This window comes from Chlorocebus sabaeus, chromosome 22, assembly GCF_047675955.1.
Source record: "Chlorocebus sabaeus isolate Y175 chromosome 22, mChlSab1.0.hap1, whole genome shotgun sequence".
Classification (NCBI taxonomy): domain Eukaryota; kingdom Metazoa; phylum Chordata; class Mammalia; order Primates; family Cercopithecidae; genus Chlorocebus; species Chlorocebus sabaeus.
In genome coordinates, this window is record NC_132925.1 from 100,434,743 (window position 1) to 100,462,326 (window position 27,584).

At 52.3% G+C, this 27,584-nt stretch overlaps 1 long non-coding RNA gene and 1 pseudogene across 1 annotated transcript; one reads left to right on the forward strand and one right to left on the reverse strand.

The window, feature by feature from the left end:
* LOC119618205 (SH3 domain and tetratricopeptide repeat-containing protein 1-like) lies at positions 1 to 27,584 on the reverse strand (annotated as a pseudogene).
* On the forward strand, positions 11,295 to 12,258 carry LOC140709869 (uncharacterized). Its single transcript, XR_012090660.1, has 2 exons — positions 11,295 to 11,394; positions 11,435 to 12,258. It is a non-coding gene; the product is annotated as an uncharacterized lncRNA (long non-coding RNA).

Here is a 27,584-nt window from a genome sequence, read left to right on the forward strand (position 1 = left end):
TGTTATTGCAAAAAAACCACATTTATTGCTATTTGAACCCTGCTTTCATGCCTCCATTACCCAGAAAATGAGCCACGGGAGACACCAGGAGAGGCAGGAGACCATCCTCCTTGCACAAAACCCACTCCCTCGGATGCTGTCCTCAGCGAGGGTGGCTGGTGTCAACCAGGGGGCCCATCCGCAGAGTGGCAGAGGAGGTAGGTTGACCCTGCGGACGTTGAGCTCTGTGGTGAAGGTCCTGGCCTTCTGGTAGAAGAAGAGCGACTCCTCGCGGTCCAGGAGGAAGTTGTGGGAGATGGTGGCCGGCCGCGTGTAGATCTTCAGCTGTGCCTTCTTGTTGCCCAGGTCCACGGCGGCTGCCAGTGCCAGCTGGTAGTACCCAGCTGCATCAAACGGGTCCTGAAGGGGAAAGGTCATGGTCAGCAAAAGGGGGACTCAGAGTCCGTCTTCCCAGAGGCCGTTCCTGTCTCCAGGTCATTCCACATGTCCAACCAATACTGGCTCACCCCATGAGCCCCGAAGCCTGTGACACTGCTGTGGTCTCAGCGGCAGGAGGTGGGGACGACCCTGACACCCCTGGAAGCCTTCCTGACTGTCCCTACGCCCCACTCACCCCAAGCCTCCTGCGCCAGTCCCACCCTCTCTGCAGGCAGTGGCTGCTTTCCCCATGGGCTGAGGTCAGGGCAGATCCTGCCTGCTCTGAGAGTTCCATGCAGGACCCGTGGCTCCAACCCACAACAAGGGCACAGCGTTGAGTGACCCAGGCTCCCCTCTGGCCCCTGTCCATGCTGACCATTTCCAGGCCCTCCAGGGGCCAGGCCAGGTACAAAACCATCTCTCAGGTGTCCTCTCTGGCCATGTTCCCTGAAATATTGACGGGGTGTGACTCCCCAGACATCCACTCCCATTGTCAATGCATCTTTGGCTCAAACTCACCATCCCTGGGTTGGGATGCCGTCTCCCAGACCTCCTCCTTGACCCTCCCATGCCCCACCCGGCTTCTCCCCAGGCACCTCCTCCACATGGGGGTCACCTAAGGGACCTCTCTAAGACCCATGCCTGGCCTGTCCCTCTTTACCATCTCAAGATGGCTCCCAGGGCCAATGACAAAGTCCAAGATGCAGCAGTCCATTCCCTCACTGCCCCGCCCCACACACGGAGCAGGGGCGTGAGAAGGCCCCGAGTCACCGCCACTGCTCATCCAGTGCCCCCGGCCCAGCCGAACACTGGACTCTGTGCTGGGTGCATGGTTGAGGCTAACGTCCTTGCTTCCAGTCTGAGGGCCCTGGGAGTGAACACTGACCACACAGGGCGGCCCGGGCTGTGGCAGAGGGAAGCCCAGGAGGCCCCAGACTCAGCCGGGTGTGGAAAGCAAAGGCTTCCTGAAGGGGTGGGGGCTTCCCAACTAAACAGGAAGGAGCCAGCCAATGCATATGTATCTGCGTGTGCCTGTGCGTGTTTGTGTGCCTGTGTGTGCATGTCCCTGTGTGCATGCCTGTGTGTGTGCGTGTGTCTGTGCCTGTGCGCATTTGCGTGTGCATTTCCATGTGCCTGTAGTGTGTGCAGCAGGTAGTGAGTGGCGGGCTGAGCCAGGACACACCTAATCCACCCTATTCCAGGGCTCACTCTCACGTGTAGACTAAAGGGGACCCCATTTTAGAGGCAATTGGCAAAGATGTCCATTTACCCCTGCTTCTCTGCCAGCCTTCCAGGCTCCATCCAGCCCGGCTTTTTCTCCGACTCCTCTGGGCCCTGGGTCCAGAGCCTCCTATACAAGGAGGAGGGTGTAGCCTTGGAAAGACAGCCGCCCTTGGGGAATTCCAAGGGGGCCTCCCTGTGGGAAGCTGGCCTGCACTGACCACATAGTCACGATGAGGCCCAGAGGGCTGTGCATGGGAAGGAGGACTGTGTATGGGAAGGAGGTGAAGGAGGACTGTGCATGGGAAGGAGGTGAAGGAGGGCTGTGCATGGGAAGGAGGTGAAGGAGGGCTGTGCATGGGAAGGAGGTGAAGGAGGGCTGTGCATGGGAAGGAGGTGAAGGAGGGCTGTGCATGGGAAGGAGGTGAAGGAGGGCTGTGCATGGGAAGGAGGTGAAGGAGGGCTGTGCATGGGAAGGAGGTGAAGGAGGGCTGTGCATGGGAAGGAGGTGAAGGAGGGCTGTGCATGGGAAGGAGGTGAAGGAGGGCTGTGCATGGGAAGGAGGTGAAGGAGGACTGTGCATGGGAAGGAGGTGAAGGAGGGCTGTGCATGGGAAGGAGGTGAAGGAAGGCTGTGCATGGGAAGGAGGTGAAGGAAGGCTGTGCATGGGAAAGAGGACTGTGCATGGGAAGGAGGGCTGTGCATGGGAAGGAGGGCTGTGCAAGGGAAGGAGGACTGTGCATGGGAAGGAGATGAAGGAGGACTGTGCATGGGAAGGAGGTGAAGGAGGACTGTGCATGGGAAGGAGGTGAAGGAGGGCTGTGCATGGGAAGGAGGTGAAGGAGGACTGTGCATGGGAAGGAGGTGAAGGAGGACTGTGTATGGGAAGGAGGTGAAGGAGGGCTGTGCATGGGAAGGAGGTGAAGGAGGGCTGTGCATGGGAAGGAGGTGAAGGAAGGCTGTGCATGGGAAAGAGGACTGTGCATGGGAAGGAGATGAAGGAGGGCTGTGCATGGGAAGGAGGGCTGTGCATGGGAAGGAGGGCTGTGCATGGGAAGGAGGACTGTGCATGGGAAGGAGGGCTGTGCATGCGAAGGAGGTAAAGGAAGGCTGTGCATGGGAAAGAGGACAGTGCATGGGAAGGAGATGAAGGAGGACTGTGCATGGGAAGGAGGGCTGTGCATGGGAAGGAGGACTGTGCATGGGAAGGAGGGCTGTGCATGGGAAGGAGGTGAAGGAGGACTGTGCATGGAAAGGAGGGCTGGGCATGGGAAGGAGGTGAAGGAGGCCTCTGCCCCTCGACCCCAACCGTGGACTTTGGCGTCTCAGGTACTACTTGGCCCTTTCCTTTCTCCTGGACAGGCGGAGTGGGCGGCAGGCTTGACCAAGAGAGATAAAGGCCTCTTCTGGGAGGTCCGTCCCCCTGGGTCCCAGGCGAGCCCCTGAGCGGTGAGCAGCGTCCCTCTGGGCCTGACACCTGGCACCTCCATGTCTGGCTGGGACTTGGGAGGCCACAGGGACCACTTCTGACAATCAGGTGTCGCCAGCACTGGGCTGAGGCCTCCCGGGCAGCCCCAGGCCTGTCGTAGGGGATACAGGGCAGGGTCTTAGGGCTGCCCCAGCTCCTCATGTTGTTCTAAGGCCCCCAAGATCTCGGCCCCTGGACTGGAGTGCCCTGGCCCCTCAGCCCATAAGGAGCACTGACGCGGTGCCGGTGCAATGCTGAGGAGGGGCGGTGCCTGCTGGGCAGAGGGGTGGAGACACCCCAGGTCTGAGTCTGCCAGTCCCAGCTCTCCACCCCTGCAGGGCTGGGGCAGAGGGAGCACAGCACCTCCTCTCGAGACACACCCGACCCAGCAAGGCCTCAGCCTGGTTGGCTGGGGTCCTGCCCCACTGCACCTGCCCTGAGCTGGGGTTTCCCTGTCTGTGAACCCAATGGTAAGATACTGGTCCAACCCACCCTTCCTGGGTGGTGTGAAGATTCAAGGTGTCTCGGGACTCCAGGAAGGAGTTGCTCAGTGCAGGCTGGCACCCTGGGCAGGCTTCCTAGAGGAGATGCCAGGATTTGGGTTGGATCTTGCAACGTGGAGTCAATGTGAGGATGATGCCATCCTCCGAAATGTCCTTCTCCCGACTCTGTTTTCTTTCTTAAATGCAACTTGACACTTGACTGTCAAGACTCAGCTTTGGTGTCACCTCCTCCAGGAGGGCCCCCCTGACTACAATCCCCCTTCTTTACCCAGAGGCCACCATTGCCCACTCATGTGTCAGCCTCCCTGGCTGAGACTGAGTTCCTGAGGGTGGGGCCTGGCCATCTGGGGAGCTGGGTTTTACCCACTAACATTGCCGGCTCCTCCAGCTGGGTGTAGAGCTCCAGGGAGGCCACTGGGCCATTCCTAAGGCTGGAACCCAGGCCTCTGGGGTCTGGGTGGAGATCCCACTCCAAGGGGGCCAGGAACACCCCGAGCCCTGTCCCTCTCCACCCACCTTCAGGTCATAGAAGATAATGTCACCGAGCACCAGGTGCACCTTCACTTAGTAGAGGGTCTCCTCGTCGAACTCCAGCGGCGAGTTGCAGAGCTAAACGGCCTTGAGGTAGAAGTGCTCCGCCAGCTTGCCATGGCCCAGCCAGTGGTGCAGGGCATCCAGCCGGTGGTAGGCCACGTGCTCGTTAGGCCGGTCCCCTGGGGTGCAGGCCAAAGGGGCAGGTGTGAGGATGTGGCTCCCTGGGGCAGGGAGGGCACAGGCCCCTCAGGAGCAGGTATGCAGACCCCAGGCAGCACACCTGGCTTGTCTCCAGGCACTTGTGGTCACCTGGGCAGCTCTGGCCATTCCCTTCCAGGTTCCCAGACTCACTTTCCCATCTGCAAAGCAGAACTAATAAGGCCTGCCCCTGTCTACTGAGAGGCTTTGGCAAAGTCGGACTTGGATGGCCCAGTTCTATGCCTACACATAGCCACCTGCCTTTGCTCACTGGTTTTAACCAGGGGAGCCCAAAAGCCATGCAGTCCAGGTGCTCCCGGGCACCCCAGCTCAAGGCATCCCACAGACGTGACATCCGACTCCTCCTGGGTGTGTCATGATCAGAGCCCCCTACCTTGGGGAGTCAGTTGCACACCTACTGTGTACTGGGCCACGGGGCACAAGGCGCTGGGGCATGTGGCCTGCCTAGGGTTCCCTGTCTCTGGAGGGGGACAGACGACCCTGGCACAGCACCAGGGGATGCACGGCCTTAAGGGGCAGACTTCTGGAAGGGGAACTGGGATTTCATCAGCCAGAGAGCCATGTGGTTGATAAGGGTGGGAAGGGCACAAGAGAAAGGGAATGTGCCACTCAGCCTGGCACATACAGGGACCAACGAGATGCCTGGCATGTCTAGAAGGCAGAGGGCACACTGGGCGGCCCTTGTGGTCGGCAGCGGGAACAGGCAGAGGAAGCAGAGCTCAGTCAGGCAGGGAGCTCCGCACTGCGTGAGAGACCTTGGGCTGTGCCCCACAGCCAGACGGGGAAGCCAGTTGGGCAGATCTGCCTGCCTGGACACGAGACCAGGAAAATCCAGCAGCTGTTTCAGCTCCTGCACTGCAGACCTGGAGGCTGGGCTCTGCAAACTGTGGGTCCTGGCAGGGCGGGGGCTCAGGGGACTTACCCAGAGTGATCCTGAGTGCTAGGGCCATGTAGGCAAACTCCGAGTCCTCCTGGGGCTCCTCCAGTGTGGCCAGCAGTGACACCAGCTTGTGGCACAGCTGTAGCTGCAGCTCCACCTTGCGGTTGCCCGTAGTCACTGCCAGGGGCAGGGCCCAGTCCTACCCCACAGGGAGGTGGGGTCAGTTTTCCCGCAGCACCCACCTTGCCCAGCGCCCTCCTCAGAGCTCAAATACGTGCTTGGAGCTTCCCACACCCCAGCTCTGTGTGTTATCCCTGCACCTCGACACAGCTCTGTGCTCTGGGATAACACACAGTTCAGACATCCAAGTTGGGGGCTGAAGAGTCACCTGAGGCCCATCCAGCTACACCCGACAGCCTCAGACCAGCCTCTCCCACCTGGGCACTGGAGGTCTGACTGGGGGAGCCAGCACTCCTCTCTGCTCTAAAAACACCACATTGATCTGTGCCCAGGGCTGAGCCACACCGTGAGCTCGGAGGAAGGGAGAAGCCGTCCCACTTCGGGGTGCATGCAGACCTAGGCCTCCCACTGATACGCTGTGTGTCCTTTGACATGTCCCTGTGCCTCTCTGAGCCTTAGTTTCCTCATCTGGAAGGTGGGGACAGGACTTCCCACTCATAGTTGCTTGAGGTCATCAGGTACAAGGGTAGAGCCATTGTCACGTCCAGGCCCTGAGCGTTTGTCCCGGGCAGGGGCATGGTCAATATCATTCCGGGTGAGACCACTTGGAAACTCATCATGTGCATGGGTGGCCCTGCCTCCATTTGGGAGGCCTCTACCTTGCCACACCTGTGCCTCAGCCCTCCAGGTGCCCCACTGAGGCCCACCCACATCAGCCCACAGGCCAGCTCACCCGGTAGAAGGACATGCCTTCCTCCCGCTCCCAGGCCCCAATGAAGAAGATGTCTCCAGCTGCCTCAAACAGCTCCAGCCCCAGGTTGAGGTTGCCTGTGTACAGGTCCACATTCTGTGCCACCTGAAAGGAGACAGAAGTTCCCTCAAGGCCCACACCTAGCGAGGTGGCTACGCGCACCTTTGCCAGGCTCCTTCCTCTCACACAGTACAGGTACACTTGAGCATTTTTCAGACCCTGTACATTAGGGCTGCCCCCACCACTGGCATGAGGACAATGAACTGATGCTCCTGAGTGCCAGGAGGTGACTGAGCAGCTGTAGCCCAGGATCCCGACACCTGTGAATCCTACCAACAGGGCTTGCCCTAGCCCACTCCCCCTGCACTCAAACCAGTCTCCGTGGCCCCCAGATTGCTGGGAGCCCAGCCCCTGGCTCCTTTCTGCGTTGCCACATCCCTGCCACATCAGCAGTGTTTGTGGGTGGGCCCGGTCCCCTCTTGGCCATGAGCTCTTCATCCCTCTCCTCAGCTCAAGGAGGTATACAGCAGGTGCTCAATAATGAAAGCTTCATCAGTCTCGTGGGCTTCACCGTTTGTTCCAGATCACACTGTGTTTGGGAAAGCCTCTGAAAACAGCCACTATGATAGATTCATTTTATAAGGAGATGTGCCACATGTCACTTGGAGCGAGTTCTTCTGTGTGTTAATTGAGTGGTCACATTATTTGAGCATGTGCTGTATACCAGCAAGTGCTGTGCACTGTGAGAGGCCGCGCCTCTGCCCTCAGGGAGAAGATGCTGGCCACCGGGGGAGGATGTGAGGGAACCAGTTGGAGGGAGGGAAAAGGCACACAACAGGTGCTCAGCGGTGGCTTAGGAATGAGTGGATGGATGGATGAATGGATGAGGAGATGTAGACACATGGATGGATGGAAGGGTGTGTGGATAGATGAATGCTTGGATGGATGGATGGATGGATGGATGGATGGGTGGGTGGGTGGGTGGGTGGAATGATGTGTGTATGTCTGTATGTATGTATGCGTGGGTAGATAATGTATTGATGGGTGGAGGGTAGATGATGTATGTACATGTGGATGGATAGATGGTGGATAGACGAATGTATGGATAAACAAATGGACAGATAGATGAATGGAGGGATGGATTAATAGGTAGATTGGTGGGTAGATGGATGAATGATGGATGAATGGACGAACACGTGAATGGATGGATGGGTGAAAGGATGGATGATGGATGGATGGATGATGGATGGGTGGATGAATGGATGGGTGGATGAATGAATGGATGATGGATGGATGGAAGGATGAACAGGTGAATGGATGGATGATGGAAGTATGGATGGATGGATAAATGGATGGATGATGGATGGATAAATTGATGGATGATGGATGACGGATGGATGGATGGATGATTGATGGATGGAAGGATGAACAGGTGAATGGACGGATGATGGAAGGATGAATGGACGTATGGATGGATGAACAGATCAATGGATGGATAGACGGGTGAATGGGTGGATGATAAAAGGATGGATGAATGATGGATGGATGAATGGATAGATGGATGAATGATGGATGGATGGAAGGATGAACAGAAGGTGAGTGGATGGATGATGGAAGGAGGGATGGATGGATGGATGAATGGACAGGTGGATGATGGATGATGGATGAATGGATGGATAAATGGATGGATGGATAAATGGATGGCTGGATCGATGGAATGATGATCAGATGAATGCATGGATGATGGAAGGATGGATGGATGGATGGATAAATGGATGGATGGATGAATGATTTATAGATGAATGATGGATGGATGGAAGGATGAACAGGAGGTGAGCAGATGGATGAGGGAAGGATGGATGGATGATAGATTGCTGGATATATGGATGAATGGATAAATGGATGCATGAATGATGGATGCATGGAAGGACGAACAGGTGAATGGATGGATGATGGAAGGATGGATGGATGAAAGGATGGAAGGACGAACAGGTGGATGGATGGTGGCTGAATGGATGAACGATAAAAGAATGGATGAATGATGGATGGATGAATGGATGATGGATGGATGAATGAATGGAAGGATGAACAGGTGAATGGAAGGATGAACAGGTGAATGGATGGATGAGGGATGGATGGATGGATGGATGGATGGATGAGCAGGCGAGTGGATAGATAGTAGCTGAATGGATGAACGATAAAAGGATGAATGGATGATGGATGGATGAATAGAAGGATGAACAGGTGAATGGAAGGATGAACAGGTGAATGGATGGATGATAGAAGGATGGATGGATGAGGGATGGATGGATGGATGGATGGATGAGCAGGCGAGTGGATAGATGATGGAAGGATGGATGGTGGAATGATGGATGATGGAACAATGAACAGGTAAATGGATGGATGAGGGAAGGATGGATGGAAGATGGATGGAGGGATGGATGAACAGGTGAATGGATGGATAATGGAAGGATGGATGGATGGATGGTGGATGGATGGATGGAAGGATGAACAGGTAAATAGATAGATGACAGAAGGATGAATGGATGGGTGGATGGACAGGTGAATGGATGGATAGACGGGTGAATAGATGGATGGATGAATGATGGATGGATGAAAGGACAGATGGATGATGGATGGATGGATGGATGGAAGGATGAACAGGTAAATAGATGATGGAAGGATGAATGGATGGGTGGATGGACAGAGAGTGAACAGCACAGGGGTCCTCCTGCATCCCTTGCCACTCACCTGGATGTACAGGTCCACCAGCTCGCTCTGCCGCAGGATGTAATAGATCTTCCCTGCTTGCAGCCAGGCATGTGCCGCCTCCTTTTTCTTCTAGAGGTCAATGAAAATTCCCAGACTTCGTTTGGTGTAGTCCAGAGAGGATTTGCAGGTCCTGGAATCACTGGAATCAGACACAGGTGTCAGAACAAGGGCTCTCATCCTCCTGGAACCAGTCTGCCTCCTCCCGTGGAGATGAATCTGGAATGTGGGGACTGGGAAGGGCCCTCCAGTGTGTGCAGTGTTCTGCCCTTCCCAGGCTGCTGGGAGGGCCAGGGTGAACACACACGGCGTGGAAAAGATGAAGGACATCCTTCTGAGGGAATCGAGCATCATGCTGCCCTGTGGCAGGAGGAGTGTGCTCGTCCATCTCCCCTGCCTCCCAGACATGGCCTGTGTCTTCTCCAGACGCACCAGGAGCCGTTAGTGTTCAGAGGCTATCTAGGCCGATGGTTCTCAAGGTGTGCAGGCATCACAGTCACCCGGAGGCCTGTCCTTACAGCTTGCTGGCCCTGCCCCCAGAGCTTCTGGCTCCACAGGCCTGGGGCAGGCCCTAGAACTCCCACTTGCCACAAGCTCCTAGGTGACATGGATGCTGCTCTGCTCGTCCAGGGACTATACTTTGAGAAGCATGGCTCTAGCACACTGGCCCATTTTCCTTCTGTGAGCCTGAGGCCAAGACTGGAGCCAGTCTCCCGGGTCCCCATGGAATCTGGCTCCTTCCCTGCTCTCTCAGTAAGTCTGACACTTGAGGGGGTGTGACTGCAGCATTGTCACCAGGCCCTGTGGGTGGGGTGGCCAGGGCCATGGTTACCCCACCAGGTCAGGATGCTCGGGGGAAGCTGAGTAGGCCACATATGCGACGTGAGACCTTGAAACCCTGCCCCAGGGAAGCAGGTGACACAATTGGCTCTGTCTTCTGTGGGAGAGAAGCCACAGATGGCTGCTGTGGTCACATTTAAGGGGACAGAGGAAGGCCAGGAGTGAAGACTCGGGGCAGGCACAGGTCAGATGACAAAAGCCACCATAGTAGGAAGAACAGCCCAGAGTGCACGTACTGCCTCTGCTGGGGTTGAGATGACCTTTGACCCAACAAGGGAGGCTCAAGCTGGGACTCATGAGCCAGCAGCAGCCCTGGGACGACCCCAGACCTACCAGCTCAAAGCATCTGATGTCAAGGAACCAAATGATCCAAAGGAAAGGGGCTGATGAGGCCCTGGGCCAGCTTCCCTGTGCCCCCCTCCCTGCCCTGCCCCTCCAACCTTCTTGCCCCCCTCCACACCCCCACCGCTGCAAAGCCAGCCCTCACCGCTCGGTGCCCAGGGACAGGTAGAGCTCACTGGTGGTCTCTAGGAGCTGCTCCCTCCAGCATCTTGTCAGCCACCTTGCGGGCAAGGGAGAGCTGGAACTCGTGGTAGATGACACGCTGGGTCTTGCTCGGCATGACGACACTGTAGAAGTAGCACAGCCACTGGACGGCCGGCAGCTGGCCTGGGCAGAAGACAAAATGGAAGACGTCAGCCTCCCAGCATCGAAGCGAGGCTGGCTGTGCTCGGAGGCCCCTGCGCCGTGCTTGCCTCTTTCACACCTCTGTGAACCTGGGCCCCATAGGTGGGGAGCCTGAGCTCAGACAGGCTATGCACCTGTGCAAGGGCAGACGCCGAGCACACCGTGACATGGGCACAGCTTGGTGCAGATGCTCATGGTACAGGCCAGCCTTCTTTACAACTCCCAGGGCCGAGGTCCTGGCCAGGCTCGGCCCCTGCACCATGCCATCTATTTCTGCTTCACAAAGCCCCTCTGGCCAGGACCAAGGCCGCCTTTAACCTGAGATGATGAGGCCAGGGGCACAAGTAGCCCCTGTCGCAGATGGAACCCTGAGAGAGCAAAGCCAAGCGTCATGTCTGCCACACATGTCATCATGTTGGGGGAATGGGGTTCAAATCCGGCCCCTGGCATTTCCACACATGCTTCTCTCATGCAACCAGGCTCCAAACCCACAGGCTCGCTGGCCTCTCCCAAAGCCAGGGCGCTGGGAATGGTGGAAAGCTTCTGATTTTCTAGTGTCAGAAACATTCCGAAGATTAACACTGGAAACCAGGTACACCAAATGGACATCTGTCACACATGCCCCCCAACAACAGCTGAATACACAGTCCTCTTGAGAGCCCATGGGACATTCCCCATGACAGACCATGTGCCAGGCCACAAAATGAGCCTCAGTGAAGGGAGAAGGACTGAGACCAAAGCAGAGGTGTTCTTCAGCTGTACTGGCACGAAACTGGAAATCGACAGTGAAGGAAACGTGGGAAATTCAAAAATATGTGAAAACTACACACTCCTAAACAACCAGTGAGTCAAAGAAGAGACCATCAGGGAAACTGAAAATTAATTTGAAAAGAATACAAACAAATGCACAGCCTGGGCCAGCACGGTGGCTCACGCCTCTCATCCCAGCACTGTGGGAGGCCGAGGTGGGAGGCCGAGGTGGGAGGATCGCTTGAGTCCAGGAGTTTGAGATCAGCCTGGGAAACATGCTGAAACCCTGTCGCTATAAAAAAAAAAATACAAAAATTAGCCGGCTGTGGTGGTGCACATCTGTAATTCCAGCTACTCAGGAGACTGAGCCATGAGAATGACTTGAACCTGGGTAGAAGTTGCAGTGAGCCAAGATTGCACCACTGCATCCCAGCCTGGGTAATAGAGCAAAACTTAAAAAAAATAAAAAACAGCACAGTGTATCAAAAACACCAAGATGTAGCTAAGGCAGTGCTGAAAGGGAAATTTATAACTGTAAATGTCTACATTCAAAGAAAGAAGAAAAATCTCAAATCAAAAGCCTAACTTTCCACCTTGAGAAACTAGAAAATGAACTAAACCCAAAGTGAATAAAAGGAAGAAAACAATAAACGTGAGAGTGGAAATGGGAAGTAAAAATACAGAGAATGGAAAAACAAAAGAGATAATCAACAGAACCAAAAGTGGGTTTTTTGAAAATAATAACAAAATTGACAAGTCTTTCACCAGACTGACCAAGAAAACAAAGATGGGGCACAAACGACTAAAATCAGAGACTGAGCACCATGGCTCACGCCTGTCATCCCAGCACTTTGTGAGGCCGAGGGGGAAGGATCGCTGAGGCCAGCATTCAAGACCCCCCTGGCAGAACATGATGAGACCCCATCTCTAAAAAAAATAAACAATTACAAACCCAAGTTTCTAAAATCAGAAATGAAAGAGGAAACATTATTGCCGACCTGACAGAAATAAAAGGATTCCATGAAAACACTACAAACAATTGTACACCAACAAACCAGACCATCCAGACACAACAGCCAAACTCTTAGAAGGACACAAACTACCGAAAGTGACTCAAAAATGATCCCAAGGAAGCATGTGGGGTATCAGCCCCACCTTCGGTCTCCTCGACCGTTCAGCGCAGGGTGGGGAGACAGGGAAGCATGATCCCCGTTCCCTGGCCTGCATTTCCAGGTCTGAATCCCCCAGCACCCAGGGGAGGGCCTCGTAGGAGGAGGTACCACAGGCTATTGTGCCAGGAGCCATCGGAGGCTGCAGTGGGGGCTGGGGCGCTGGGTTCCTGGAGGGTCTCCTTCCAGTCAGAGAATGCTCCTGGGGAAGAAGTCTGGGTCTGAACCCCCCAACCCTCCTTGGGCAGATGTGTGGGACCGGCGCCCCTTCACACGGTCCTTTCCAAAATCTCATCCCTCCTAGGGCCAGGAGTGGGTGCCAGGCCTGTGCTGGGAAATGAGCAGATTCAGATTTGGGCACATCCCCTGGAGCTCTGCTCCAGGCCACAGGAGGCACCTCTGAGTGGTCTCACTATGCCATGACAAAGCGCTGCAAGGCAGAGGGGACTCAGCAGTATCCCTTGTCTCAGCCATTTCCCTGGACTCAACTTCCTCATCTATCCTCTGTGGCCTAGATTTCAGACAGCCCTGCCCACCTACTGTCCATTCACTGCTCAGTCTGCACTGACTGTTCGATAGCACTCCATGGCTCCCCAGTGCTCTTGGGAAAAAGGCCAAACCACAGCCTGAGGCCCCAGGCCCTGCTTAGCTCTCCAGAAGAGCTTCTCACCATCCAGCACCCAATCCACCCACTCCCAACTCTGCACCTCCCTGCATAACCCCTGCTCACTCACCACCACTCTCACCCTACCCACCCTCGCTAACTCACCCCCACTCTCTCACCCCTGGGTCTTCACACAGACTACACCACCAGCCCCTCCCCCACCACCAGCCCCTCATCCACCACCTATTACTTGACTAAATGCTCTCATCCCCGCTCATCCCCCACTCATCCCCGCTCATTCACCCCCGCTCACACCCCACTCACTCATACCCACTCACACCCCACTCATCCCCGCTCACTCACCCCCACTCGCTCACCCCTGGGTTTTCACACAGGTTACACCACCAGCCCCTCCCCCACCACCAGCCCCTCATCCACCACCTATTACTTGACTAAATGCTCTCATCCCCGCTCATCCCCCACTCATCCCCGCTCACTCACCCCCGCTCACACCCCACTCACTCATACCCACTCACACCCCACTCATCCCCGCTCACTCACCCCCACTCGCTCACCCCTGGGTCTTCACACAGGCTACACCACCAGCCCCTCCCCCACCACCAGCCCCTCATCCATCACCTATTACTTGACTAAATGCTCTCAACCCTCTGGTCCCAGACTAAAGAGGCTTCCCTAACCCGGGGCCAAGTGCTGCCCCGCCACCACGCCACTCACCCTTTTGTGGCTTCTCTGGCCTGAAGCTCACATTCCCACGCTCAGCACCTCCCTCCCGAGGACGTCACAAGCCCCATTTGTGGGTGGGGCCTGGCACACTCGGCGTGAGCTGCTTTTGCGTGAACTGCTCTGTGGCTTTAGGCAATCACCCGACCCTGTGTCCTTTGTGAAGTGTAATGACCGGTGCACAGGGCTGCCAAGATACCAAGCAAACACAGGCACAAGAACTGGTGTTCAGGGCCTGGGTCATGGAGGGGCCCCAAGTCCCAGCTCAGCACAACATGCCTTGATCCCAGGGTTATGTCTAGGGATTCCCAGCACGCAGGACTTTCCGTGCTCAAGGCAGGATGGTCCCTGGGCAAACCGGGAAGAGCTGGCTGCCTCAGTAGGGCACAGAGGGCCTGGCCCTGCATGGGAACGGCCTGTCTCCAGGGCGTTTGCCAACATCTGCTGCTGGCCATGACTCAGCGCTTTCGATGGTGGAAAAACCACCACTTGTTTCCGAATCACAAACCCCAGGTGTGCCCTGACCCCAGTGGCCCCAGAAAGCGCACAGGAGGAACTGGGGCACTCACTCTCCACGTGATCCATCTCCACGGCGACCAGAAGGGCCCACTCATAGTAGCCCTTGCACTACTGGGCCGGGCCCTGGCGGGTGAAGAGGTAGCCCAGGAGTATGTGGGTGAAGTCCCGGCCACACTCCCCACAGGGAAGCCTCGAGAACAGACGTACAGCCTCCAGGAGGTAGTGCTGGGCCAGCCTGCTGGCACCCGCGTGCAGACACAAGGTCCCAAAGTTGGCCAGCAACACTGCCTGGTTCCTCCGCTGGCCCAGGTCCCAAGCCACCCATAGGGCGTGGTAGTAGCCCTCGGCTGCCTGCCTCGTCCGTCCCGTCCTCTTCAGAGCCACAGCCACCAATGTTGGCAATCACACCCTCCTGGTCCTCGCTGACCACCACTGCATCCTGGACAGACTGCAGGATGTTCAGGGCCACCAGGCTGTGCCCATGAAGCACATGCAGCCAGGCCAGGGCCACCAGGGGGTCCATGATGGCACGGACTCCGGCAACAGCACTGGCTTCCACCACCTGCGTCATGAAGGTGATGGCTGGGCCATGGTAGCCATGGTGGCTGTACGGCTGGGCCAGGCTGGCGTGGAGAAGGCCGCGCAGCGCCTGGCCTGTGCCTGGGGTTAGGGAGGCCAGCGCTCGCCTGAGGTAGTGGGAAGTCTGGGTGGGGAGGCTCTGGGGCTGGAGGGCGTTCTGGAGCACCAGGTTCACATTCCTCAGCGAACCAGCCAGCGAGTCCTGTGTCCTCAATGCGGCCACCTTGACACAGCTCAGCACCAGGTGGGGCAGGCACTCGCGGCTGTAGATGTCAGCCAGGAGTAGGCAGCAGTCTGAGAGCCACGCAGCGTCTGGGGCTCCCGAGTCCCTGTGCAAAAACAACAGCTGCTCTAGGAAGGGCAGGGCCTCCTCAGGCTACTTGAGGTGCACGTGGTGCCTGGCCAGCAGGAAGCAGGCCCGGGCCTAGGCCTGCTGGCTCTGGCCACCCACCGCCCACTGCAGCACCAGCTGCAGGAGCTCCCTGTCCGCCTCGGTGCTGCAGATGTGGCCAGGCGTCCCCAGGAGCAGGGCCATGGCATTGGGAACCACCTGTGTACTCTTCTCCCGGTTCTGCTTCCAGTAAATGCTGGCCAGGTTGGCATACACAGCCACCACCAGGAACAGGTCCCCGAAGCTGCCCTCCAGGGCCCCTAGTGTTTCCTCCAAGTACACCTGGGCCTGGGACAGCTTGAGCCTCCTGCTGCACAGCCGCCCCAGGAGGAAGCAGAACCTGGCCAGGGCCATGAGGAGGCCATCTTTCTTGGCCGCCCCTCGGGCCTGTGCCAGGCGCCCAGTCAGCTCCTCCTCGTCGCTAAAGCTGCTGAACATGCTGCTCAGCCATGGCAGCGCCAGGTTGTACAGGCCACAGAAGCTGGCCTTGAATCCAGAGGTGTTCAGGAACAGCAGCAGTGATCTCAGGGCCTCTGGATCCTCCCAGTTGTCCTCCGCTTCCAAGCAGAAGGAGGGCTCCTCGGGGTCCTGCAAGCTCACGTTGCTGGATGCTACACAGAGACCCCAGGACGCTGGCTCCTGGGGGCAGCCTGAGCAGGTCTTGCATTGTTCCAGAACATTCTTCACCTTCAGCAGGGTCTCCTGTGGCTCCAGGCCCAGGCAAGGTGGAGGTATTTCTGCAAGTCACAAAAACACCTAGACAGATTCGAGTGCAACAGTGAGTCCTTGGTCCACTTGGGGCAGGATCCCCGCATCCCCGTCCTCTGTGTCCCTGGCGCAGCTTGCCATGAGCCCTTGAGAATTATGCGCAATGCAAACCCGGGGTCTGGAGCACGTACGAACTCTGGGGACACAGAGAACATGCAGGCCCGTGGCCCGACTCTCCTACAAAATCACCCTCCTGTCCTGCTTTGTCGCCACCTCACAGCATGGTTTTAGGAGACTATGTCAGCTCAGAGATCCCTCAGAGATGCCTTTCCCTTTAGATAGAATCAAAGCCTTCTAACTGGACCCATGTATATGCAGCACTACAACTACAAATGTAACTTTTGTCAGCATATTGGGCCCCCCGGTGGGGTACAGGAATCCATGAAATCCTCAACAGCCAGAGCTATTGATCAGCTCAAAAGCTGCTATGCAAAATTGGTAAAGCCACCGACGGCACAGGACAGGGGTGTTGTACCCATGTACCCAGCTCCGTGCAGGGAAACAGACCATCCCTGCAGGGAGGATGGGAAGGCTTCCAGGCCCCTGTGGCCACCTTCACCTTGGATGGTCTGAAAACCTGAAGCCCACAGTTCCTAAAGGGTTAACAAAGGCCAGACTGCTCCAGCAGCCCACTGGTGTCTGCTGACTTTGGTGGATTCCTAGCCAAAGCCACCTCGCAGAGGTGAGCAAACAAGCGCATTTCCTGTTGGAAAACCTGGGATGAAAGGAGGCATTACTGGGAAGGAAAAAACTAGATTTAAACAGACTCTCTGTTTCAAGCTCACATGTAAAAACTATTTTCAATACAAACTGTCTCCTTATTCATCTGTAAAGCCTTGGAATTAAAAAAATAAATAAATATGATTTAGAGGCAAATGTGACTTGACTACACTAGATTAGCTAAGAAATCTCCCCCACCCGGCAGAGGCACACAGCCCCTCCCAGCCACTACCCTGGCCTCCGGGGCAGCTGGAGAGCCACGTGCCTTTGCTCCAGTGACTTTGGCAGAGGGTGGAACCACCCCCTCCCCGAGGCAAACCTACAACAGCCTTCCCTTCCCCACTGGCTTCCTGGGCCTCCTCTGGGACCTTGTGCCTGCATCCCAAATGTACTGGGATGGATCCCATTCCCAGGGAACTTCCAAGGGCCCTTGGTGCATCCACATCACCAGGCTGTCCACATGCGGGCCCTGTGTGAGGGGAAGCGACAGAGCCGCAGAGGGGAGACGGGAGGGTCTCCCTGAATCAGCCCCTCAGGAAGGAGCAGACCCTTCAGGGACCTCAGTTGAGGCCCCTGCAACCTAAGGCTCGGAATTCTGCTACCCGCTGAGGGCTGCGTGGCCTCCCATCTCTGAGGCAGAGCACAGGGCAAGCTGCACCTTCTCCAGGTCATGAAAAAGGAACCTACAGCTACATGTGGGCCCCAGCAGTGGAAAGGATGCCACACCTCGGTCGGGGACCAGGTGGGGGTCAGCATGTTCATTGGAAGAAGTGTGGGACCCCACAGCCTCCAGTGCCAGAGTAGACGGGAGGATCAGGCCCACCTCAGGCGACGTCCCCCACCCAGCCCACACCACAGAGAGGTGACTGTCGCATCCAATGCCCACTGTCCCCTCCCCCAGCATTAACCCAAGGCCCAACTCATAACCAGAGGAAGCCTGAGCCACTGGCAAAGCCCACCTTGTTCCTGCGGCTGCTCGGTCTCAGCTTCCTCTACTGAGTCTGGCAAGGGAGAAAAGAGAAGCAATGAACACTCCCAGCCAGCACCTCTGCTCCCATGTCAGGTTGAGCTGGTGTCGGTGTTGCAGGGTGAGAGCATTGCAGGGTGCAGGGGTTGAAAGTCATATCATCCTCTTCCCTCCTGGATCATGGGAACAACATCACTGGGGGGTGGACACTTTCTGCGATATTGGGAGTAACATCGTCTTCTGTGCCTTGGAATATTAAGGACAATATCATGGGTGGGCCGTGTACATCTTCTGCAATATTGGGAATAATATTATACCCTCTCCCCATGCATACTAGGAAAGATATCAGACTGGGTGTTCACCTCCTGCGATATGGGGATTAATACCATCTTCTCCCCTTCCGGATATCAGGAAGAGTATCACACGGGGGTGTACGGTGTCTGTGATACTGGGAGTAATATCAACCTCTCAGCCTTGGAATATTAAGAAGAATATCACAGGGTGGATGTACACCCCCTACCATATTGGGAGTAATATCAGCCTCTCCTCTCCATGGATAATAGGAACAATATCCCAGGCTGGATGTACGCCTCCTGCTCTATGGGGAGTCATATCCCTTCCAGGATACTCATAACAATATCACAGGGCGGGTGAACACAGCCTGCAATACTGGAACTATTATCATCCTCTCCCCCTCCGGATACTAGGAACCATATCACAGAAGAGTTGTACCCTCCCTGCGATATTGGGAGTAATATCATGTGCTTCTTCCATGAATATTAGGAGCAATATCACCGGGTGGCTGTCCATTCATTGCTATGTTGGGAGTCATGTCATACTCTACCCCCTGCATATTAGGATCAGTGTCACAGGATGAGTGCACACCTACTGCAATATTAAAACTAAGATCATGCTCTCTGTCCCTGGATATTAGGAACAACATCACAGGTAGGTGTACACCCCCTGCAGTATTAGGAGCAATAATATGATTAATTAGTAAAAATCAATGATCGATTTTAATAATTACCAGGCTGATCTCGAACTCTTGACCTCAGGTGATCTGCCTACCTCAGCCACCTAACGTGTTGTAATTACAGGCGTGAGCCACCGCGTCCGGCCAACACTTCTTGACATCTCTTTTTGGACCTCAAATTTAGCATGCCAAAAACACACTTTTGATTCCCCCTGCTATAACCGACTCCTCCCAGAGTCTTCCCGATCCCAATAACAGCATCTCTAGTCTTCCAGTTACTCAGGCCAAAATCCTTGACATCATCCTTAAAACTTCTTTTTCTCTCTCTTGTCATCCAACCCATTTAAACTCTCCTTTCAAAATATATGCCAGACCTAACCACTTCTCACCTTCCTCATCATTTCCAACCAGGTCCAGCCCTCATCATAGCACTTTGAGTTACTGCAAAAGCCTCCCAATCGCCAGGCACAGTGGTTCATGCGTGTAATCCCAAGCACTTTGGTAGGCCAAGGCAGGTGGATCATCAGAGGTCAGGAGCTCAAGACCAGCCTGACCAACATGGTGAAACCCCTCTACTAAAAATACAAAAAATTAGCCGAGCATGGTGATGGGTGCCTGTACTCCCAGCTATTAGGGAGGCTGAAGCAGGAGAATCACTTGAACTCAGAAGACAGAGGTTACAGTGAGCTGAGATTGTGCCATTGCACTCCAGCCTGGGTGACAAGAGCGAAACTACATCTCAGGAGATTAAAAAAAAAAAAAAAAAGCCTCCCAACCCACCTCTCTCCTTCCGCCTTTCAACCTGCCCTGCATTCTACCTTCCTCTCTCAAACATTTCAGAAAAAAAAAAAATATATCCACAGAGAGAGAAAGTACAAATGGGGTGAAATGTTTGGGGAATCTGAGGAAAGAGTATATGGGAATTCTCCGTACTATTTTTGCAACTTTTCCATAAGTCTGGATTATTTCGAATTGAAGAGTTAAACAAAGAAAAAAAAAAAAAACAAAAACACTATCTCCCTTTGTGAATCCATCCTGTCTTTCCCCTGGCAACTTAACGACGCTCTCAACTAACACATCTATTTTTTCATGAACACTCAAAGAACTGTTGCCTAGTTTTGACTTTCTGTGCTTGGCAGTAGAAGTGTGTGTGTGTGTGTGTGTGTGTGTTTCATATATGTGTGTGTGTATATATATGTGTGGGTTGTATGTGTATATAGAGAGGGAGAAATATATATGTGTGTATATATATAAATATATAGTATATTTACAATGGTAATGTGTATATATATAAATATATGTGTGCGTGTAGATATATATAATACATACCCCATAGCCTGTCCTTAACCAGTTCTAAACTTAGTTGGAAAAATACATACCTAAGCAGAGAACTTCAATTCAATATGATGAATATTTTGATAGAGGGATGTGTTGCTATGGAACACGCTGCTAAGACACAAAACCTCCTAGATGGGACAATGAATGAACGAAGTTTGCACCTATAGGCACCACCTCTGATATCCCCTCAAACCTTTATAGTTATATGCATTTGCTTCCCCCAGGACCCTCGTTTCATAACGGTTAGTCCTAGAGCCTAGCAAGTTCCTACTACAGCTGGCACACATATGCCATTCAAGAAACAGTGGCGGAGTGAACGACGAGTTCAGAACCATTTGTCAGCCTGTGCTCAGTAATACAACATGCACTGGTATGCAAATTATATTTTTGTTGAAAGCAACAGCAGGATCACAAATTATCTTTCCAGAGAAAGCAAACCTCAAAAGCTTCTTTACCCTACTAAAGCACATTATAAGAAGCTCCCCTTATATAAAAGAAAACCTCCTCATTCGTTATCAATGGCATGTAAACCTAATAAGCCTCCGTCTCTGATGACATCTCTTCCATCCCCAGGGCTAGATAAAGGATGTTCCGGAAACCCTGGGAGTTGTGAAGGTGGCTCCCAGCTCTGACAGTCTTGAACCCTGCGTGTGTGGAGGTCACACAGCAGAAGAACAACAGAGGGAAGCATCATCAGACTTCGAATATGTTGAAACCAGAGATAGCAAATAGGCTGCAGCCAACCGAAAACACCAGAGAGTCATGGTGGCCACCTGAGGGGTTGTGCTCTTAAAAAACAAAAATTAAAAATAAAAATTAAAAAATTAAGAAAGGAAGGGGTCAAGAATCCATCAGGTCTGACTGAGACGTGTATCAGTGACTAACACCCCGTATGGCAAAAGTACTGCGGTGCGCTATGGGTACTCACAGCTTCAGCAGTATTCAAAGGCTTGTGCTCCCCTAAGACTAAGCCACGGGAATACCCCCAGCAACACTGCCAGGAGAAATGTCTCCCATGGATTTGGCTAGAAATACAGTTGTCTTTAACAAATTCACACTGAATAAATCCTGACTTATTAGAGCCTGTGAGAATGACATTCTCAATGATAACAGTTATCACTACAATCTCCAAACATCTGCGATCCTGCAGGGAGGAACTGTGACAGTGCAGGCCACAGGCCACATGTCCAGAATGCTTCCCAGACTGCCTGTTACAGAATAAAAGAAATGAATCCCCACCCCAAGAATGTCTTCACTCACATTTAGCCAGTTGTTCCTTTGTGTGCATCTCTGTGCTAAAATGGCCATTCTTCCCCACAGCCTGAAGTCATATGCTAAAATAAATGAGACTCACACAAAGTCAGAACCATGCAGATGCGAGGAAACCACCACAAAGGAAATGGGCTGGAGAGTGTGGCCAGGAGGATGGTACTTCCCAGGAAGCAATTACTTCATCTCTGCCCATGAAGCAGGCAGCTGTTATTGTCCCCCAGGCCCATGCCAGCCACTCAAAGTAGGTTCTAACCAAACTACCTCCAACAGTCAATATAAATACACCACACAATTGGCTTCTGAAAGGACACTTTGCAACCAACAAGAAACTGTTAGCACAACTTTGACAAACTGTGCAACTAAAAACCTTGGAAAGGGATAAACACTGCCACATTTTGACTCAAATACTGCTACGTGGTAGCACCGCAATAATTCACTGAAACAAAAGAATGAATGAGGAATACGTTTATATAGGAATCAGAGGAAGCATGACTAATCATTTAAAGAAATAGGTCAAGAAACTGCTAGGTTCAAATGTTACCGTGAGACACTGTCAGGGCCTTAGGCAAATTCACTTTTCTTGGTCCTGTTTCTAGATTCATCAAAAACCAGCTTTGGACTAGGGAATCTGTTGCTTCCCAAAGCCTTCCTTCTGTGATTCCAGCCCAGATTTTAGGACTGCTCTCCCACTTGGTATATGAAAGCACTTTCCATGTATAATATCAAGAGTGCATTTCTGTGTTGAATGCCGTTTGGGACCTACTCTATGAGGCAGAATATCTTCATGTAACTTTAAACGTGATGACAAGGTGCACTCTAGATAAGGATAACACATAAGATGTGGCCATACACCTGTGCATGCCTGGCAGGGAGATGGGGAAGTCTCATTTAATGAAGCCAGGGTACCTGTTGCACCTGAACATCCTCAGTCCACGTCAAGTTCACAATGTCCTTCTGACATCAAACCACAGGTATCACATACTTTTCCATACTTTCTACCCAAGATTAAAATATGCAGAGCACCGTGATAAAGACACCTCCATTCCCAGCATGTGGGCTCTCATTCTGTAGAATTACATACTTTCGGTGCAAAATGGTGACCAGGTTCCAGCGGCAAGCAAGACTGGGCTCCCTGGGGACAGCAGGCCCTGCAGCAGCCACCACGCCTGTCGCCACAGTCTGATGCAGCTGCAGAGAAGCTGTGGCTGAGGTCATTCACTTTGTGAGAGAACCGCACAGGAGGGAAAAGGTAGGGAAGGTTGGGAAGAGGGCAATGTCATGCTTCTGAGCCCAATCCAAGCCATCGCATCCCCTATGACTTGCACTTATATGCCCAGATGACCTGAAGTAACTGAAGAATCACAAAAGAAGTGCAAATGCCCTATCCCACCTTAACTGATGACATTCTACCACAAAAGAAGTGAAAATGACCGGTCCTTGCCTTAAGCGATTATATTATCTTGTGAAATTCCTTTTCCTGGCTCATCCTGGCTCAAAGAGCTCCCACACAGAGCACCTTGTGACCCCCACCCCTGCCCACCAGATAACAACCCCTCTTTGGCTGTAATTTTCCTTTACCTACCCAAATCCTATAAAACTGCCCCACCCTTATCTCCCTTCGCTGACTCTTTTTCAGACTCAGCCCGCCTGCACCCAGGTGATTAAAAAGCTTTATTGCTCACACAAAGCCTGTTTGGTGGTCTCTTCACACGGACGCGCATGACAGGCAGGTGTAGAGCCAGGGAAGGACCTGTGATGAGAACAGAAAGGAATGCGTCTCCCTGTACACACATTCAGATTTTATGACAATGTGCGCAGGGGGCTGAACTGGATGCCTGAGAACATTCCTCCAAGTTCTTTTGCTGATTTTCTAAATATTGGTGTAAAATCTGAACTCTGACAAAATTTTTTTAAATCGCTTCAATCAACATCTTTGTCTAGTGCTCAGCATCATATCTACGTGATCATCTAGAAAATCTCAGCTCTTTGGGAGACTGAGGCAGGCAGATCACCTGAGTTCAGGAGTTCAAGATCAGCCTGACCAACACGGCAAAACCTTGTCTCCACTAAAAACAGAAAAATTAGCTGGACGTGGTGACACACGCCTGTAATCTCAGTTACTCAGGAAGCTGAGGCACAAGAATCACTTGAACCTGGGAGGCAGAGGTTGGAGTGAGCCGAGATCGTGCCACTGCACTCCAGCCTGGGTGACAGAGCAAGACTCTGTCTCAAAAAATGTAAAAATAAAAAAAAAAAAATGTAAACAGAGAATAAGATACCAAAAGAAAGAACATGAACGATTATTTGTAACAAAAGCCTTTGTAAGCTGATACTTTCCTTCCTGGATCCTTGTCCCTTACAAATGGAAAAAGAGGGTGGAGAGGGGGTAGCATCCAAATGATGTTGTAAGATGGTTTCGGGTTTCAGATGTCTGACAGCCATACTCATGTACTTCAAGGAAAAAGCTCTAGCTCTATAAGCAATCTGGGCAATGGTTTAATAATCCTGTAAGATCAATACCATATTCTCTCATTTTTCATAGATGAGGAAACTGAGGCATAGAAAGGCTAAGTAAGTTGTCCATGGACACAGGTGATTTAGAAACTTTTCTTCAAACTTTCAAAAGTTAACTACTGCCACTATTACACATGGGTTTTTGTTTGTTTGTTTTTGTCTGTTTTGAGACAAGGTCTTGCTCTGACCAGGCTGGAGTGCAGTGGCGTGATGATGGTTCACTGCAGCCTCGACTTCCCGGGCTCAAGTGATTCTCGCACCTCAGCCTCTCCAGTAGCTGGGATTACAGGCATGAGCCACCACACCTGGCTAATTTTTTAATTTTTATTTTTTCTAGGGATGGGCTTTCACCATGTGGCCCAGACTGGTTCCAAACTCTGGGCTCAAGAGATCCTCCCAGGTCAGCCTCCCAAAGTGCTAGGATTACAGGTGTAAGCCACTGTGCACAGCCCTACAAATGTGACTTATACAAAGTCAGAGCAGTGAGCAGGAAGAGAACAGAGACTTCAGCGAGTCTCCTGGCTGTGGCAATGCCATATCCCTCCTCCATACCGTAATGTGTCTCCACCCACCAAGCTCCTAGACGTTGAAGGCAGGCTAGCTCAGAGACGAAACAGCAGACAAGAAAAGGAAGATGCAGACATGCGTCTTGATTTCAGCTCAAGCGTGCCTCTCTGCCCTGCAGCTGCACAGGCAGAAACCAGGGGCCGTGAGTCTCAGGCAGTGTGTTTGGTTCCTGGCAGGTAATTTTTTGGGAGACCATCTCATACAATTAGTGTTACACTTCTCAAAAAGGAAGTGTGACTTTTATCGAAAAATCGATTCCATTTGGGAGAAAGGCCTAATAAAACCCCAAAAGGATAACACATTCATACAACAACAAATTCAATTCATCTGTCACAAACTGAAATCCCAAAGCCCTCTGGGCACACAGCTGCTTTTCTGAGCTGAAATTCAACTCCAGTTGAGAAACAGGTCAACTTTTCTAAAAAGATTTCTCTTTCACATGCCTTCAATAAAAATTTCTTTCCCTCACTTGTCATTTTCCAGATTTAATGACTCTGTTGGCCTTTCTCTCATTTAGGCCGTGAACACTGCATGTCTAATACGGCCAGGACTCCAAGGGAGGCACCCTAGGGAACACAGATGACCGCAGCACAGCGACAACCTCAAGGAGCACACACGGGGAAGGCAAGATGATGCAATCGAAGACTTCACACAGAAAAGAACTTGGCATCCATACCCCATCCCATTTCTAGAAAACAACGATGCTGACTTAGTAACATTTACCGAACAGCCTGCAGTGTGGAGGCAGCACGAGGGGGCTCCATGCGGGGAAAAGCACCTTCAGAAGGGGGCATGCAAGCAACGTGGAGGCAGGAGACACCCCCACGCACAAGGGTCAGCCTGAGGGCCTGCAGAAATGCCCATGCATCTGGGAAGAAGGAGAGAGGACAAGATACTTAAATGCTCCACAATGAATAGAAGCCTCCCAAGAACCTCCCCCGAAATGGGGCAGGGATTTACAAAAGACCAAACCGAGCATGCGCAGTTACCTGAACATAGCGCCACCAGAGCGAGCTATCAAGGAAGAAATAGGGTCACTAGAAGCCTGAGCCTCTACTCCCAGCTCTGCGACTCATTCACCCTATGACCTTGGTGATGGCTCTTAGCTTCTGTGAGCCACAAGAGAATCACGGGAAAACAGAAGATATGAAAGTGCTCTGCCTTTTTCACAGAACTGCAGATAACGGATTTTAAAATTCTCTGTGAATTACAAAGCAAAATGCAAACGTATGAAATCATTCTTACCATTCATAACAGCACTGTAAAATTAAGAGCAGAGTTAAGACCACAGCATTTTCCAACCCCCGACTCCCGAGAGAAATAGTGAGTCCAGCCAATATATTTGGGCGACCCCAGTATCTAGGCTTTGAGAGCCTCAAACCGCTCATGAACTCTGACAGTATCACTCCAGCCCAGTGCTCATTAAGTTCTCCAAGACAGCCAACTGACCTAAAATACTACAGCTTTTTCAGCTGGACTTGAAGCCCTCCAAGCTCACAGCACAGCTAAACAATGAAGAAGAGGTTTTCTGCCACTAGACTCAAAAGCTGGCTTTTGTAGATTCCCATAGAAAGAACATTCAAGGCCAGGCATGGCGGCGCATGCCTGTAATCCCAGCACTTTGGGAAGCCGAGGCAGGAGGATCACCTGAGGTCAGAAGTTCAAGAACAGCCTGGTCAATATGGCAAAGCCCCATCTGTACTAAAAATATAAAAATTAGCCGGGCATGCTGGTGAGCACCTGTAATCCCAGCTACTCAGGAGGCTGAGGCAGGAAAATCGCTTGAACTCAGGAGGCCGAGGTAGCAGTGAGCTGAGATCACGCCACTGCACTCCAGCCTGGGCGACAAGAACGAAACTCCATCTCAAAGGAAAAAAAAAAAAGAAAAAAAGAAAGAGCATTCTTTTTTGCTGATGTTAAATTTCCTGTGCTTAACACAGAGAAATCACACAACACTGACATCCCGAAAAACATATCATAAAAAGCATTTAGTGACTGAAAACACATTCAATATAACCTGTAACAGTGAGTTCTCCTCCTCTTTCCAGCCTGCTCCACTAACGCTGTCACCCTTAACAATGCTTTCACTAACACAGAGGAAAATTAATAGAACCGCTTACCCCTCTCAGCTGACAGCTAAACCACTGTTTCTCCCTGGGCTCACTAAAGATGACCTTTACCTAAAACCAGGCTGCAACGACCCTGTAGATGTTGACTAACAATTTCAAAATTCCCATATTCTTTGTCCACTCCTAAGGAAGATGAACTGAAGCCAGGTGTCTCCAAGTCAGAACTAACAGAGGCCTTAAACATCAGATGGCCCATTCCCTTCTTTGACAACCGGGGGATCTAAAGCTGAGCTTATGGAAGAAAACAGCCTGTTTAGTAACAAAGCGAAAACCAAAGCCTAGTCACCCAACCTCTTGTCTGGAACTCCTGCAACAACCCAGCACCCATACAGGATGAGTCTCCCTAACCAGAAACTCCGAAATCCACAACTTTTGAGTGCCGACGTGATGCTCAACGAAATGTTCATTGGACGAGCTCAGACTCTGGATTTTTGAATTCAGTATGCTCAACCAGCAAGTATAATACAAATATTCAAAAATCCAAAAATGCAAAAAAATCTGAGACACTTCTGGTTCCAAACAGTTTGGATGAGGGATTTTAAACCTGCATTTTTTTTTTTCCTCTAATGAAGGAAATTAAAAACGAGGCCTGAGCAAAGTCATTCAATCCATACTAAAGTCATTCAATAGTTTAATTAGTACCCATTTAAAGTTAAGTGCTACCCGCAGATATTTAAAAGGATGAATACATACATGCCTATAATCCCAGAACTTTGGAAGGCCGAGGTGGGAGGATCACCTGATGTCAGGAGTCCAAGACCAGCCCAGCCAGCACGGTGAAACTCCATCTCTACTATAAATGCAAAAATTAGCCAGGTGTGGTGGCGCACACCTGTTATCCCAGCTACTCGGGAGGCTGAGACACGAGAATCGCTTGAACCTCGGGGGAGCACGTTGCAGTGAGCCGAGATCACACCACTATACTCCAGCCTGGACCACAGAGCAAGACTGTGTCTCAAAAAAAAAAAAAAAAAAAAAAAAGAAAGAAAAAAGAAAATTTAAATTGTGTTTTCACATGGAGCCCATGTTCCCAGAACACAAGCCCTGCTCTATGCTCCAAGGGCACACAGGGTGCCCCTTTATCTTACTGCTCACCATATTCCATGGCAGCCAT